At 32.0% G+C, this 16,110-nt stretch overlaps 1 protein-coding gene across 2 annotated transcripts in view; it reads right to left on the reverse strand.

The window, feature by feature from the left end:
* Nucleotides 1–16,110, reverse strand: part of LOC118190572 (carbohydrate sulfotransferase 1-like) — a 250,812-nt gene that overhangs the window by 128,143 nt on the left and 106,559 nt on the right. The window lies entirely within an intron of this gene.

Genomic DNA, 16,110 nt, shown 5'->3' on the forward strand with positions numbered 1-16,110 from the left:
AAATTTCGTTGGTTTATTCATAATTTTTTGAGGCAAAAATCTGCATATGCTTATTTAAAACACTTCTGAATTTTTTATTTAAAAATTGTTTTGTTTGATTATTCTTTATTTTTACTTTAAATTAACCCATTTGTTATGTGTAAAAATGAAAACGTGTTTACTCTTCTTTTTAATGCGTTATTTATATTGAACCTTAGATTTACCAAGTAAAATGTATTCTCAATTGTTTGAGCCACTGTATTCACGTTACACATAGGGATAACCACGAAAAAGTCCATGCAGTCAGCATGTCCAACAGGATTTGAATCCCGGACCAAACTACCAGAATTCAGCGACTTTACCGCTCGGCTACTGTTGGGCCTAATGTAACGTAGTCCAAATAAAACCAGTCTAGTCTTAGGGAAAGAAAGCCTGTAAATGATTAAAATTTATTTTACATCATGGCAGCTAGAAAGGTATTATACCTCAGCAGTTTACTGATTTATTTTATTACGATATTGGATATTTGTAGCTGAATAAGTATATCACATTCTTGAGTTATATATTTTTTTTCATCACTAAAGTTTTGATTTGACCATATTTTTAGGAATAGCTTCAGATTTTCATAAACTAAATCTACATTACAGAAGACATTAAGATGGAAGAGTCTTACATTTGTTCACGTATTCCCTAAGTTAAGGATTCGACAAGCAGTCGTGTTTTATTTGGCCTTGAACTCCCTTCAACTAAAAACACGTATTACAAAGACTAATTACCACTATAATAAGCTGGTACAATTGGGATTACAAGTCTTTCAAACGCCATTAAAATAAAATGAAAGGAGAAAGGGAATGGGAAGGAAGCGCAAACCTAACTTCTGGCACTTTGAATTCATGCATTTAATTTTAAATTTTGACAATAAAACTGTCCACTGATGATAAAAAAGGCATAAAATGAAACAGTTTTCCTTTATAAATTCGAGTACTTTAATCCCATAACAATTAAGAAAATATTTGTTTAATTTTTGTCTCTTTAAATTCTTCGGTTTTATTTCCCATTGGATTAAAAACATTCTGTCGTAGTAACTTACTTAGTCTTAATTTTATCGACTTAATGAGGAGATATTCAAAACCGAAATAAAGGTTATACATATTTAAAGGGAAAACAGTTGTCTACTTTGGCTGTACATATGGAATATACTGCCTTGAGATCAAATTACATAAGCTGTATTATTGACTTCCACGTTATGACATTCTAATGACCTTCGCTTCATTTCATACGCTAAATTATTCACAGATGTATAAAAAATAATTACACTTGAAAATATTTTACTCTTCATTTTAATTTACTTATAATGAAGCGTAATGTGTGAAGTACAGTCCCTTCTCTTAAACATATTTCGCATTTTCTTACGGTATCAGAAGTATTCACATGCATACCATGAAAATATTTAGCATAATTCTCTGCAAAATTAAGAAATAAGGTTAGGCAATGTAATATATGTAATTATAAATTTTCTTCTTAATTTTTAAATTAAGGCTTTCTGTTGTTGATATATCAATTCATATCTGCATTCAAATACACTTCTATTAGTATCCCATTATGACATCTTTTAGTAGATAAAATGCGATATTTTGTTGGTAATTATTAAAAGTAATAATGCTTGCAAATTATTTAATGTACATATATATTAGTCATAATGTTTTGCAAATAATTAAAGAACATATTTTACATTATAAACACAGTAATTATCACGCGGAAAGTAAGAATTCGATTCCAAGTTAAGCGGGAAATAATTTCGATTCAAAATACCGCGACGATTAAATTTCTAATTTAGAAGACGTTATAGAAAAAAATTTCCAAAATAAATAAACTATTTTGCATTTTATTCAACCTTATAAGACACGGATTATTCGACGAATGCATGCGCGAAGAGTTGAAGTACTTCAGATATTCGATTTAAAACATAAGAATGTTTTATCGGATGTTTCAATTTCGTGACCAATGCGTATTAACTATAGAATGTTCCGATTACCCGATGCTTAAATAAAGGAAGAGTTTTGAAACCTTGTATCAACAATATCTACGTATTTATTTGGTGTCTTAAGTAAAACATGACATAGCTTCCGTGACTGTCGCAACTGTCCTTGAAATCGTGTCAATAATTCCCTCTGACAGCACAGGAAGAACAACTGACTTCGCGATAAAGCAAAAGAGCTGCAAATTAGATCTCGTATTATAAATGACAAAATTTATCATTTCAAGTTAAATGCTAAAAATAGCAAAAAAAATTCTGACTGGCGCCAACTATAGTAAAAGCTCTTACGTATCCAGTTTTCTTTATTTTATTTTATTCGGTTTGCATTGAGAACTTTCACAAACTTGTAATTTTGAAGCTTGTGAAATGTCAGTCTCTACCTCTCTTTCTAAATCAGTCTCTCTCTCTCATTTAAATAAAATGATTTCAAAACGTACTGCTTTAAGATTTCTAAAAAATGTATTTATTAAAAACAGGGCTTTTAATCCACAAATTTTTGAACTATCTGTGAAATGTAAGCAATTCCTCCTAATTATAATTCCGATTATTATCTTTATTTGATGGGCGTATTTTTTTATCCATTCTTATATCAACTAATAGCACTTTCTTCATTGTTACATTTTCAGGTTTTCACAATGCTCTTATTTTATGTACAATGCTGAATAAAAAGGACAGTTCTATATCTCCTATTCTACTGGGCCAATTGACGAAATTCAAATTGTATTTTTCATATCTCAAAAGCGCGACTTAGGATATATATTAGGTTTATATGTAGCAATTGTTCCAATATAGGTATTCTGACACAAAATCGGACCTTTCTGAAATGACATGCCAATTTTTTCCATATTTCGATTCTATTCAAATTATAGCAAATTATTAAATTTTGTAAAATTTGGTGTCAAACCTACGGAGAAATTCAAAACTTTACCTTGGCGCATTTTGTTTAGTTTGCTTTGCGCCAAGAATATTTCACTTGGCGGACTTAATATATGGCAGCCTATTTTCCTTTCCTCTTTTACATTGTTGCATAAGCGGAAAAAGACACATCGTTCCTACTTTAAAATAATTTTAACAAAGTGCGTAAACCACATTTGATGTTGTTATCGCTTTCAACAAATGTGCCAAATTTCAAAACTCGCCAATATATAAATTCACGTATATCTAGAATTCTACTTACAATGAATAGTTTTCTTAAATCCTGAACTTTTTAATTTCAAAGCATTTACAATAACATAGAGAAGTTTAGCGTTTTAACTGTAAAAACAAAAATGGCTCGCACGTTAACTATTAGACTATCCTAGATGTTTTTGAAACGTTTGCATTAAAGGCAAACTGATAAATTAAGAAAGCAATATTTAGAATATTTCTGCAGATTTGCAAAACAAAATTATAAAAATATCAGAGAATAATTAGAAGGATTTTAAATTAACCGACCAATCCTTCATAGCTAACACAGAAGTCGCCAGCGTAAGTCTACTATTCTTAAACTCGTAAAAACGTGACCGAAAACGAACTTGTATCTCACATTAAATATACTAAATACCCCAGCTGAAAAATAAATAAAAAATAGAAAACTTGGATTCCAAAATATTTTATACAATATTTAAGATTATAATTACATTTAAAATGATTTTATATTAACTGATTTATTAATAACAAATACACTCTTTGCTAGATGTGTACTTGTTACTTATATATCCTAGATATTTTATGCAAAATGTATTTTGTTTTTGACATTTTTATCATTTAGACTATTCTGTTAAAGACGAAATTTTAAAAAAATGGTAATGACGAAACATTAAACCATCGGTAGAGAACGAACCCTCCTCCTCGTTAAGAGAATCTAGGTTACGTCGAGCATTTGCGAAAGTGGACGGGTACTACTAGATACTGAAAGATTGCAACATGTGTGTTCTGTAACATATACAGTGATATATTTACAAGATTTACCGTTTGGATGCCTTACAGCTGGCTAATATGATATGCAGTGCGCTTCTTTAACTCTCCAAGGGTCATGGATGTAAAATTCCATATTGAAGGATGGCTGTCCCATTCGGTACACTTAAAAGTTTTTGTCAGTTTCTGGTCAATCCGGTTTCATGTTAGATGCATATTGAAAGATAAGGTGTCAGAGTACAATACGAGAAGGTCGTTTTGGTTTGGTTTATTTAAGTACTTGAGGGGCCAGTTTGGAATTATAATCAAGAAAATAGTATATGATATTTTTGGGAAACTCTGAAATTTCAGAGCAAACTTGTAACACTCGGAGAGATAATAAAGATTTTATAAATGAAAACATGTTGCTTCTAATGTAACGTTGGAAGTATAACATGTAATAAGATTTATAGGATTATTGCTAGAGACCACAGAAATGCCTTATCATCCAAAAATAAAATTTGGAATGTAAAATGTATTTTTTTTTACATAAATGATATTTGTTAATAACATTTCTCACTTAAATGAGACTTTTTCATCGCGTCGAAATCAGCAGATGTGGCATTCATTTACGTATTTAATGCTATATAACATTTGCTTTTTAAGATAAAACTTTGCTCTATGCAATAGCGGTATAATATTCATTATACCATTATTGATAAAAAAGCAGCTGACTGAAATCTTAACCCAAGTACTAATTTTTAGGATTTTTATTTTAAAAATTTTTAAAAGGAATAAAATATGATTTAAAACTATTATCAGAAGAGAACTACAGAGGACATACATAGGACGATCAAATACCTTAAATGATATAGCTATAATGAACTGAATTTGCTTAATTGAAACTATTTTTTAAGCATATCTGTAACAACTGATTTTATAATAAACATCGTGTGACTACAAAATATAATTCTGTGTGAATGGTAGCATTGACTTGTTTCTTAGATATTGAATTAAAATTACAGTCTTTACGTTCTTGAATACGGATTTGTTTTACTTTTCAATCCTGAGATAAATTGCGATTTTTGTTAACATTCGGTTAACTTGTGAAAGTTTTTTATCCCATATTAAATGCTTCTATTATATAATTCTCATCTATTAGTAAGTAACTCTATTCTGTTAGTTAATTCTATTCTGTTCTATTACTAGTATTCTATTATTTTAGTGAGACATAAATTATCTTCCAAACCTTTTAATGTAATGCCATCTGAAAGATACGCAGACTATCTTGAGAATATGCATAAAAGCAAAGACTATCTTGAGAATGTGCAGAACAGATTATTGCAACTACGAGGACATTTTTGTGCATGTAGAAAGCTTAGAGTCATAAAAATATTAATGCTTTAAAACATTTTCGTGAGAAAAGATAGTTTAAAAAACTTAAAGCATACTGTATTCCAGAAGAACTAAGAAATATTACCGGAAGTAGAGATTTAACACGTACAATATCTGCTAAGTTTATCTAAAATCTGTAGTTCTAACTTCAGTGAAATTAAAATCGTTCGGAATTTAATAATCTTCGGATATGTAATCTCAGAAATTTGGGTTTTTAAAAAGTATAATTTGAATTTAAAAATTAAAGAAAAATATATCGTTTTCACACACTTGGAAATTCATATTTTAATTTTCGTTAAAAGTATTTAAAAAAAAATTACGATGAGAATTTTAGAAATCGTATTTGAAAATAAAATTAATATAATGTACCAATAAATATTACTCTTTAATATTTCTTTAGAGTAGAATAGCACCTATAAGACGTTAACGACAAAACAAATATTAGTTAAGAATACAAAGAAAGAGAAGGATGTCAAATGCTCTTGGACTGCAATGCGCAGGAATCGAGAGCAGAAAAGTTTAGGCGCCATTTCTTATGATTATAAATTTCTTATAATGTACTATACTTATGTAGTTCATTATTTCTTATGTTGTACTAAAATTTTGATTGGATAATTTTATTGCGCCAAGGCTTACCAAGGCGAGCTGCTTTTAAGAAAAGATGACTTCAAGGAGAACATATTGAGGAAACCTGATTCGTACTTTACATTGCACAGCCAAGAAAACCACATACATAGGCCGTCTGAAAGGTTTCCGACCTAACAAAGAAAAAATATATTTTTTCTCAAGAATTACCTTTACTTTTCGGCATAGTTTCTTTGTTAGTCTATACATTTCTTCCAGCGATGCTCCTATCCTTTTAACCCTTTTACATCAAATAATATGTATTTGATGTTAAATCATCCTTTTAACATCCAATAATATGTGGAATCTTTCTCTGTAATGTCTCCTCATTTGACAAAAATCTTTGTCCTTCCAAGTGCTTCTTTTAGCTTAGGGAACAAAAAAGTCACTTGGTGCAAGTTCTGGCGAGTAGGGAGGGTCGTCAAGAAGCTAAAATCGTAATTCATAGATATGCGTTATTGCAACCGCTGAGGTGTGAGATAGAGCACTATCTTGGTAAAACATTTTTTTTTTTTTTTTTTGCAAATGCAGCCGTTTTTCCTTATTCTGCCTTCAGCTTGTCAAGTAACGTTGCATAGTATGCTCCGGTAATAGTTTTCTCTTTTCAAGATAATCTATTGAGACAACCTCATAGATGTCCCAGAAAACTGTTGCCATCACTTCCCAGCACAAGGAACATTTTTTGCCATTTTTACAGCCGATTCTCCCTTTGAAGCTGACTGTTTTGGCTGTGTTTTTGTTTCTGGGCTGTAATGATGAACCCAAGTTTTATCTACAGTGATTAATAATTAAAAAAATCCGATTTAGTGCTCCAACAGTAGAACGAAGAAACGAAGAAAGTTCTGTGAAACTTTGAAGGAACGTAATATTTTGCTACAAAGGCGGTAATATTCAAATTCTCATTTGATGATGTTGTATTTTGGAAAACAGCTTTTTTGGAAATGCAACGTGAAAAGTGTAACGAACACGGCATCCGAATGACATCATAACGATGGCATCAGCTGCGTTAAATTGGTTCGAGAAAAGTCGTCTGCCATTTACTACAGCCAGATTTAGGTACTGCTGGAATAAAAAATTAATGAGTGTTAAATTTTGCTTGGAAGAGTTACAAATGGCCAGTATGACTGTGATAGGCTTGAATAATTACATCCAGGAGATGTAGCATTTGTAAGTAGTTTTATAATTTTTTTCCAGGATAAATATGGAACTAAAATTAAAATATGTACCTGATCACATGTATGATATGAAATACGTAACTTTCTCCGACTGGAAATTACCATTCTTTTTTCTTCTTAAAAAAAATCTCCTAATTGCGCCAAAGCGGTTGCGATAATACCAAAGTACCAATTTGTCATATGCAAGGTCCGCATTTTGATAACATGCATTTTTTGAATATTTTCCACTTTTGAAACATTTTTAGAGCATTAACTATTTAAAGTATTTTGAGTCACATTCTAGTATCCAAACTGAAAAAAATAAGTTATCCTTGAAATAACACTGTCTCAGCTTTTAAAATCCCATTTTAGCTAGGAAGATATCTCGTATCCACAGAAGACTGATTATATCCTAACTGTTATTCGTATCTATTTCACGACACGCTTTCCCCACAAGGTACGAATGTCATTTCTAAGAATTTTTCCATACGGGCATTTGTTAGCTCTTTAAGACTTTTTGTGCATATGCGGTTTCATAGTATTATATGCAGAGGGTAAAAAGCTACTCCACAGACACATTCTTGGTATTACACATTCACAGCTTCGTGAAACTTCAATAAAATGCCTTTATTTTATTTATTTATTTAGTTTTATTTCGCTGAACTGGTATGGTCCGTTAGCGGTAAGCTAGCAAATAGCATTGGATCTTTCAATTTGAAAAAAAAAAAAGACTACCGGATTAGGAATGCCATGAGTGCAAATGACGTTCGGAGACCTTAGAGAAACGATGCTTTTGCCTGGAAAGTACCGCCGAAACCAGCAGTGTATTTTTTAAATTTTAGAATCTTCGTCGTATGTATTGGTGCGTTCGCACGGGTTCGTAATAGATCGCATGCACAAGTCTGATAAAAGTTTAATAAAATTTATTCTTATCAAAAGAAATATAACAGAATGCTGGAATCTTTGTACAAGTGTTCAAAATATCGCGCAATATAACCAGTAATTATACTTTAAACTACTAAAAACATTAGAATACAACGTAATGCAAAGAGAAAGCTAACTCGCAAAAATAACAACAGCAGCTAATTAAACAACAACTTGCAATACCAGTAAGCAGCTAAGCTGAGGATGTTCTCTCTCTGGCACTTTATATCTTTTAATCGGTGGCGAGAAATTTCTGGTAATTTCTTTGCTTCTCTAGATTACTGGAAACCAACAAGATGATATAATTACAGTTATAGCTAACACAGCAGTCAATTACATTTATTCAATTTAAATATAAATTACGAGATACCTATTTATTAAATGTTAAATGAAAGTGTTCCTGTATTTTTACTTTTCCGGCGTAGCTTTCTCTTAAAATATGTCACGTGCTGCATTGCACGGCGAAATAAAACAATTCTAATCATAATTCTACTAACATTAGCTATCTAAATAAAAAATTCGTAACAGTATTTTGTTCAAATTGATTTGCAAGGGGCTGGAACAAAAAATTTCCCTTCACAGATCAGGGTTAATACAGAGCTTCCTGTTTTTAAAATAAAGCTTCTTAATGTTTCTCACAAAGGCTTATACGCATACGTATTAAGTTTATCGTTTTATGCTTTTCTTAATTCAATATACTAATATCCGCATTTTTTAAATAAAAAAAGGTGAACGCTTTTTCTATTCAATCTTCAAACATTCAAGATACATGTGCAGGCACGCGTATGTACATTATCTGCCGCTTATTAAAATCACTTCCGTTCAAAACCTGCTTGAGTTCATAAAGCGGCTGAGCTTAATAAACAGCGATTTATGTACTGAAAAGCATGATATTAGTTTGAAACTCTTCAAGTAAAGTAATACCTAGCAATTATTAATTAATCCTAAAATTATAATTAAAAATTTATACTAAATTTAATTAAATTTACTTAGTTTTCATGTTCATTTTAAAATTTTTTATAAAAATGTCTCCATAATTCCATAATTTTCTCTCTTACGGACAATTGTTCTATCTGTATTTGTTTCATATTGTTCAACAACAGTTTTTCAATAGTATTTCCTAATTTCATAAAACTGCTGATAGTTTCTCTCTTTAGATGTGCTGTGTTTAACGTTCTTAGTAGAGATGTACGATCTGCTCCGGAACCGATTCAAAGAACCAATTCACTTTTCTGAACAAATGCTCAGCGCTCCGGTGAAAACGGAGCGCCAGTTCTTTAACAGTTCACCAAGAGCTGTTGTTGGAAAGCGTGCCAAAAAATCTAATTTCTCTCAATGTAAACACTAGCATTCCTTCCTTTATTATTTACCGGAAACACCTCTGATCAATTTTTATTGTGTGTATGTATATATGTATGCTTTTGGTTTGCTTGTGTTCCATCTAGTATATAAAAAAACAAAACATTAAATAACGACACATCTCAGTGAAACTGACTATCCTTCTCTGCAAATGGATAGAGTTTTTTCCCCCATCTGGCAATGCCAGGATCTGTTTAAAGTACGTTGATCATGAGAACTAGTTCCTCGGATCCCCAGCTGTTAGCGCTCCGGCGCTAGTCGCAGATCATCTGGGTACTTCGCAGTCCAGAGTTTTCGCTCTTTTGATCGCTTATGCTATAACCGCGGATCTGATCACGCAGCAAATCTGGCTTTAGCGGAGTCTTGATTATTTGCTCTTTTCGCTTCCTCGGAGCTCTTCCTTTGATTTTCAATTCGATTCTTTGAATTCTGTGTCATAGCATGTGGTATATTAGGTATTATTTTTTATACAATATCACTGTAATATTTATGTAAAATAATAAATCATATTTTTATTTATTTACTTATTTTGCTATGAGCTGTGAATTTCTCTTCAAACTTTAGTATATATTTATAAACGTACATTTTTCCATCTAATGTAGTTTTTCAAGGTTGCAGAACAAAATGTGGAGCCCTACCGAAAAGAAGAACCTTGAACGATATTTGGTATCATTTTGTCAAATTATATCTATATATATATATTTACTAAATAATATTGATTATAAAGGTATTGTCAGTAGACAATTTCCGGTTCCTTGGGATCCTGTAATCTAAAAATTTATTTTTGCACTGTACTTTGTAGAATCAATAAAATATCAATTATAGTAGTAAAATAATGTAATCTTTAACAAAAAGATATTTAGTTTTCATTATTTTTTAACTTTAAGCATTTTTTTATTTCAGATTTTTATTGTTATTCTATGTAGAAAAATATTTAGGGAATCTCAAAAGTACAGTTGAAAGAAATCAGGGAGCGGTTTGGTTGAGTTGATTCCAGCGTCCCACTTCTTATTCAGTGCTTTCTGCTTCCCCCCCTCTTTGCACACCGCTCTTGATCCACCCCCATTCCGAGCGCATTGACCAAGGTCATCGTTACTGAGCGGTAAATCGTTAAAAAGAACTGATTCCTTAAAGGAGCTGTTTTGTCTATCTCTAGTAGTTTGAAGTGTAACTATTGTTTGTGCTCTGTATGTAGGAGTATTTTTGTGGAAAGTACTAGAAATGTCAAGTGTTTCTTTTGGTTAAATAGATTTTATCATTCTATCATCGGTTGTGTGTGCATTATGAACCCGTACGCACGCAGCAATATACATACGTCAGATTATACAAATTAAAACTCTAAATTATAATAGCTCCATGGCTCTCTATTTTAATATGGTTATTTTCTCTTTCTGTACTAAAAATAGTAACAGTTGAATACAATCATTCTAAACTGCGTCTTTCAAAATTAATCGATGTCATATATTTCTTGCTTAACGCCAATAGCGTACATATTTATATAGGGCTTCAAAGAATTAATAATGTCAAATTTTGCGAATTGGAACTTAGGCAAATAGTTGAAACGGAGTGAAAATCTGTCTGTAAAAAACTTTCATCTTGGACACATCGAATTCTCTCCCTGCTTCCTTCTTTAGCTAGATTGCGGTCGCTGCTTTTCTTACTGAATTATATTTTTAAAAAACTCTTCAGGGGCAGGCGAGTTTTTTTTTGTACCTAGAATTTTGATTTACATATTTTTATCTTAAACATATGTTACGGTGAAACACCGAAATCTGGAGAATGTCGGCTTTCACCGGTGAATGTCAACATTCACATAGTCGCTTGGTTATGTCGGAAATATTTTCCAAATACTCTTATTTCCGACTTACGCCGGTAAATGTCGACATTCACCATTAGTACATGGTGAATGTTGAACATATATGAATATTATATTTTCTTCTCCGTAATTCAGTCACGAAAAAACACACTTGAGACTTAAAATAAGAACTTAAAACACACAGTACATTCAAAATGAGAAAATAAAATAATAGTAACAAAAAACTTACTAAATTATGCGATTCAAATCTTATTTATTGCAACAACTTGCACTATTATGACACTTTGAATTGCACAAGAGGCCCTTGCTTTTGCAACTGCATTTATTTGTGGAACACTTCCTTTTGCAATGACAGCGTGTATAGCATTGTTTTTCAGTGAGAACTTTATGTGAAGACGTGGTAGATTGTGAGTCCTCTTCAATATTTTTCTTTGGAATATGGTTTTCGGTATGACCACCGCTCAAATTGTTTTCAGAAGTATTGCCAGTTTCTTCAAGCTGTTCTTCGGTTTCAAAAATATTGGCAATATCTTCGAGTTTTTCTTCGGTTTCGATATTTGCGATTTGTTCGCTAGGCAAAAAAGACGATGCTATGCGTCTTTTTGCTTTAACGCCAAACATGGCTTCATAAAAACTTTGGCGTATCCCTTCGTGGTATGTAGTGTTCTTGGCAAATTGAACAAAGGGTAAACCTTCTGTCCATTCATTTGTATCGTTATCGTTCATCCATTCAGTTAGAATATTCTGTATATCCTAACTGGCCTTTTCAACTGAGCCTTGTGTTTGACTGTGACAAGGCTTTCCATGAACTATCTTAATATCTTTCCACATAGCGCATATTTCGAATATGACTTGATTACTGAATTCTCTGCCATTATCTGACTGCAATATTGCTGGAGCACCAAATGTTAAAAATATTGCAAGAACGTGATACACTACTTCTTCAGCTCTCTTAGTTTTCAAAGGTCGTAGCTGGGCAAACTTAGTTAAATGATTATGATACACTATTATGAACTTATATTCTCCGTCTCTGTTTGACTGCAGATCTACCAGATCAACTTGACATCTTGAGTTTAACTCAGAACTGATCATTGGTTTCACAACAGTACCTTTCTTAGGTGCACTGTGTTTCCTTTGACACTGTTTGCATAAATTTAAATACAACATTACAACTTCATATGTAATATTTTTGTATTTAATTTGCAGCTCTTTAAGCATACATATTCTTCTTCCGCGGCCTATTCTGTGGTGAGTTTCATATCGTATACTGAACAATTCCTCATTGGTAACATAATAATGTATATTCGTTTCTCCTGGTTTTAATGGTACAATTAATTTCTCTTCATCATTAATTTTTAAAGCGTCAAAACCTTTTAATTGTCTGTAATCCAAAGGTGTGTTGCACTTAGTTTTAGCAGAAGCCACTTCGGAAAGTATTTTAGAGTACTTTTCTTGAGAAAAATAAAAACAATTGTCTTCTCGTTTACCCGCAATTAATGCATTTAACTTTTCAAGAAAAAGATCATGATTCACTGCAGTATCCATTCAGTATAAATTAAGGTATCAGAAAAAATTAAGAAAACATTGCTTGCACCATCAAACCTTGCATAAGACTGACAAAGTAGACTGACTCCCAGAACAAAGGATTTGGCGAGAAACAGCCAGTCGCCTCTTTGCCTACTCCTCTCTTTTCGACCTACACCAAAGCATATCTGTGATTGTCGACATACACCGGTGAGGATCCGAATGTACAAGAATGTAATGCAATATTCGATCTTTCACCGACGTATTTGGTGAAAGTTGACATTCTCCGGTGAAAGTCGACATTTCGGTCTCCAATTTCGGTCTTTCACGGTAACATATGTATGACCACAATCTAGGGAATGTCAACATTCACATCGTCGCTTAGTGTATGGTCGAAATATTTGCTAAATATCCTTACTTCTCACTTACACGGGAAAATGTAGACATTCACCATGCATTGATCGTAAATGTTGAATAAAAATATTTTTGTTACGTTTTTAAATCATACTTTATTATTAAATATATTATAATATATGTCAAAATAGGAGAAAGCTTAAGTACAGCATATGTAAATAAACTACTGAACTTAAAACGATCAGTAAATTGTAAATGAGAAAAGCAAACGCACCAGTAATAAACTTACTTAATAATGCTATTTACGTTATACAGCCTTATTTATTTGGACAACTTAATTGTTATGGCACTCTGAATTGCATAACAGACACTTGCTTTCACAACGCCTCTCTGTCTAGCTTCTCGGCTTCTCATTTCGATCTCCACCAGAGCATATCTGTGCTTGTCGACATACACCGGTGATGGTCCGAATGTATAAGACTATAACCAAATATTCACCGCATAGACGGGAAAGTGATTAGTGAATCTGAGTGCCGTACCAAAGGACCCGCATTCGAATCCCGGAGAAAGCACGGATGTAATTTGTCCGTCCCTTCATAGGAGGCAAACATTGGCCCACCTATTAGGTGCCTCCATAATCAGTAGTGGCTAACGTCAATTGACGGATTGGGTCTGCCGTTGGAGGAAAAATAACATAATATTCTGTCTTTCATCGACGTATTTGGTATTCGAAATTCTCTTTCAGTCATTCACAATAATATATATGTAAGATATATATACCTTACATATAATTATATATGTTCATGCATTTATAAATATACAAACACGCGCATATATACATATATATAATATATATATATGCACATAGATGCCATTTAACTGCATTGCTTTCATTTTATGCTTATATATACAAAGATAAATCAATAGCTATATTACGCAATGCGTAGAGGAAGCACATGACTGGCTGATATACATGAATGTTAATATGAGTGAAATTACAGTGATAGCACACAGTAAGAATATAAATCATTGCTTAGGCATATTTAGAGGAACAGCATATTTATCTGTAAAAAATAAGGAAAATAAACCTTTTTCATCAAACTTATTATTATTTATTCGATTCAAAATGGTAAATGGTTTGTAATGATTTATGAATGACCAAAATTAAGCTGTTGAAATTTTATACAGTGTAAGATGTTTAAACATATAAAATGAAAATTATACTTTCAATGATAATTTAATAATAAATATAGATAATCTGAATAAATCTAGACATTCAGCCTAAATGGCAGAACACACGTAAGACTAACCATTAGTAAAGATCAATCATTAGTAATCAAGAATGCAAGTGGAAAATATTTTATGCATTCCAGCAACTTAATATTAGCTACTTTTTTATCTTAAATTACGGTAGTAAATATATGAATAAAGTGTATTAACGAAAGAAAGGGAAATTCTCCTTTCCGTGACCTTTAGCTAGGGTACAAGCTTTTCAGTATATTTTATTCGCGTTGCACAATTTATTTAATTTTAACTTGCGCTATTCTCAGAATACAGCTAAAAACAATGAAAAAGATATAAATAATGATTATAATTCTACCACAATAATATTATTACTAAATTCAAAGTTGGGTTCTTATTTGTACTTCTTTGACGAAAATAATGTTTCTGCGTTTCAGATAACCATAGCTAATGAGTCAATCAGTCGTAATAATTTTGCTGTATGTAAAGAAATACGAAGCAGTATTTTACGTATGTGATATCAAAAGACAACCCTAGGTTTCCTATAAGAAATGCGCCTTCCGTAACTGTAGAATGAACAAAAATATGTTCCAGATATAAGAATAAAGCACCAGAGGAGTAGGAAGACGGATGTCGAGATTCTTTCACAGCAGTGAACGCAGAAGCGCATAGCATCCATCCACTCTGGAGCAGAATCGATAAATGGAAGAATCGAGCGATCTCCGTTTGCAAGTTTCTCTCCAGCGGGGTTGTCATATTTTGTCCTTCTCGCCAAACTAGAACCAAAATGAACCGAGTAAAATTTCTCGATCTTACAAGCATTCACCTGCAGGCCACCTGGCTAAGTCTCCATCTAGCATACTATAGAAGTCTTTGAAATCAAGGAAATTTTCTTGGCAGTTAAAAGTATTTAATTTTTGTTTCCCAATTTTGGTGTTTATGGAGGACTTGCTTATGTAAATTAGCTAGAATTCCCGTTACGCGTAGGGAAAACCAACTATTCAGCTAGCCCGTTCGTCTCCGGCACGATCTACAAGTATTTAGCAAGCTTTAACTGCTCTGCCATTGGCAGAACAAGTAAGTCATGTAATCAAGTATTGAAAAAAAGGAATTCTTGTATTGACAAAGAAATGGGAGCCTTTCAAATTTATGCCTAAACATTGAAGAAACTGTTAGGACATATCAGGCTCATATTTCTCATAACCACCAGAATCGAATAAACTTACAGTATGTTTTATTTTCTTTTTACTCACTGTTTTTTTTCCTGTAATCGACTAGGTTATTATAACCTCTTTCTCTGAAAATTTTATGTAGTATGCCTACAATTATAGGTTATTAATTGTAGGTTTTTAATTGTGCCCTGATTTCAAAACGTTTGAGAGCCATATAGTTATTCTGAACCATATAGTTAGAAGCATTGACATATAATTTATTCTGGTGATTCTGTACTTATTCTACGATTCTCAGCTTACAGTATTCTTCTATCACTGATTTGTGTTCAGCATACAAGAACACATGGAGATACAGTCTCCGATATGTTTCCAAGGAAGTTGTACTTTTCATATACTTTCATTTACAAAATCACATGCTAACGGAAATGTACCGTACTCAAATAATTTCGTTTCTATGTAAACAGAGAATAAAGATTACATTTATAGTGTGTAAGTAATAAAAAAACAGAAATATATAGTTAAGGCGAAAAATAATGTTGAAACTTTTATAAGATTTAAACACTGTGATAAAAAGCAATCTTAGCCGTCAACAAAGGAAGATTATTTTTCTAACATTAAGAAGAGTTTAGAAGTGAAGAAGATTTTTATATGCAT

Source organism: Stegodyphus dumicola, chromosome X1 (assembly GCF_044657685.1).
Source record: "Stegodyphus dumicola isolate Sdum_Otavi_A_Nest chromosome X1, ASM4465768v1".
Classification (NCBI taxonomy): domain Eukaryota; kingdom Metazoa; phylum Arthropoda; class Arachnida; order Araneae; family Eresidae; genus Stegodyphus; species Stegodyphus dumicola.